Raw genomic sequence first — 1711 nt, forward strand, 5'->3', positions numbered from 1 at the left:
CCCCCCCCCACTGCCAGGCGGTGACGAGACGCGGAGGCACCAAACCCTGCAGGCGCTGCTGGCCCGACTTCAGGCCTTCTACCAGGTGGGCGGGGCTTGCACACTTGCGTGGGCATTGCCTGCCCCCTCGTGCACTCATGCAAGCACCCGTGAGCCTCTCATTTGCCCCCCAGGCTTGCACACGCCTTTGCTAGTGCTCATCCTGGCACGCGTGCATATGCACTCCCTCAGGCCCATGCCTGAACCCTGCAGGCGCTGCTGGCCCGACTTCAGGCCTTCTACCAGGTGGGCGGGGCTTGCACACTTGCGTGGGCATTGCCTGCCCCCTCGTGCACTCATGCAAGCACCCGTGAGCCTCTCATTTGCCCCCCAGGCTTGCACACGCCTTTGCTAGTGCTCATCCTGGCACGCGTGCATATGCACTCCCTCAGGCCCATGCCTGAGGACTCGTGTCCTTGCACACACCTGTCCTCGCACGCTCGCTCCCAACTCCACTCCCACCTGTTTCTGTTCACGCCCATCTTCACCCACCCTTCCCCTCTTGTTCATGCAGCGCATCCATGCACCTCTCGCGTGTCAGCCCTGCCCTGGGAGATGGGCCCGATCCTGGGAAGATGGGCCTGTCGGGGCCTCATCCTGAGTGGGGGGGGGAGCGGTCTGTCTGGCTCCATTAACCCTTGCACACACCCCTACCCCTAGCACTAGGGTGTGTGAGGCATCTGCCCCCATCCCTGGTGGTCACCACATTCAGGGGTGGGGAAGGGGCGGGGCAGAAAGGGGAAGTGGCTGGAGTGTGGCTGTTCCTGCCTGGGACTTCCCCCCCCCCCCATTGTCAGGCTCTTCTCTGATCTCTGACCTTTGCCCTCGGCAGGACGACCTCCAGCAGCTATTGGTGCTGAGCCCCCCTAATGTACAACTCCTGGCCCGAGACCCCCTGACAGGTAAGAATAGGGTGGGACGGGGGCAGGAAGGGACCTGATCCTGGAGCAAGATGGGCCTGGGAGGGACCGGCAATCCTAGGTTGGGGGGATGTCAGCTTCTGGCTCCATTAACCCTTCCTCCCCCTCCCCCAGAGCAGGGCATTGAGGAAATGAAGAAGCTGCTGCGCCTGATGCTAGGGGCTGCTGTGCAGGTATTGGGGAGGGGGCACAGGATTGGGGGGGCTGCCCCAGGACCATGGATTGATCTCTCTTTCCTTATTTTCCTGTCCCCCTCTTGCTGCCCTATGCTGGGGCAGTGTGAGCAGAAGGCTGAGGTCATCAGGAGGATCCAGGGCCTGGATCTGGAGACCCAGGCCGCACTGGCAGAGGCCATCCAGGAGGTAAGGGGCATAACCCTTGACCTCTAGGCCAGTATCCCCTACGGCCCTATGTCCAGTTCTGCACGGAGTATGAGGCAGTTGTGGGGGACAGGATCTGTGTGGGGGAAGGGTGGGAGCTCTTGTGCGAGTGGCTGGTGAGCTGGACGTGCAAAGTGGGGGCTGGGGGGAGGGGCACGTGTGTGAGGGTGTTCAAAGGCAACAGCTGTGTGAAGTACGTGAGGGGTGGGGAGGCAAGGGGTAGGGCAGACATGGGGTGAGTGTGCAAGGCCTGTGCGAGGGGGGTGATGGGTGTGCAAGGGTGATGGCAGGTATGCAAGACCCCATTTCCTCCCCTTGCAGGTGACCCAGGAGCCAGGGGCAGTGCTGAGCTGGCAGGTGGGGGGCCTCCCC

This window comes from Alligator sinensis, unplaced genomic scaffold (assembly GCF_000455745.1).
Source record: "Alligator sinensis unplaced genomic scaffold, ASM45574v1 scaffold1860_2, whole genome shotgun sequence".
NCBI classification, from domain to species: Eukaryota; Metazoa; Chordata; order Crocodylia; family Alligatoridae; genus Alligator; species Alligator sinensis.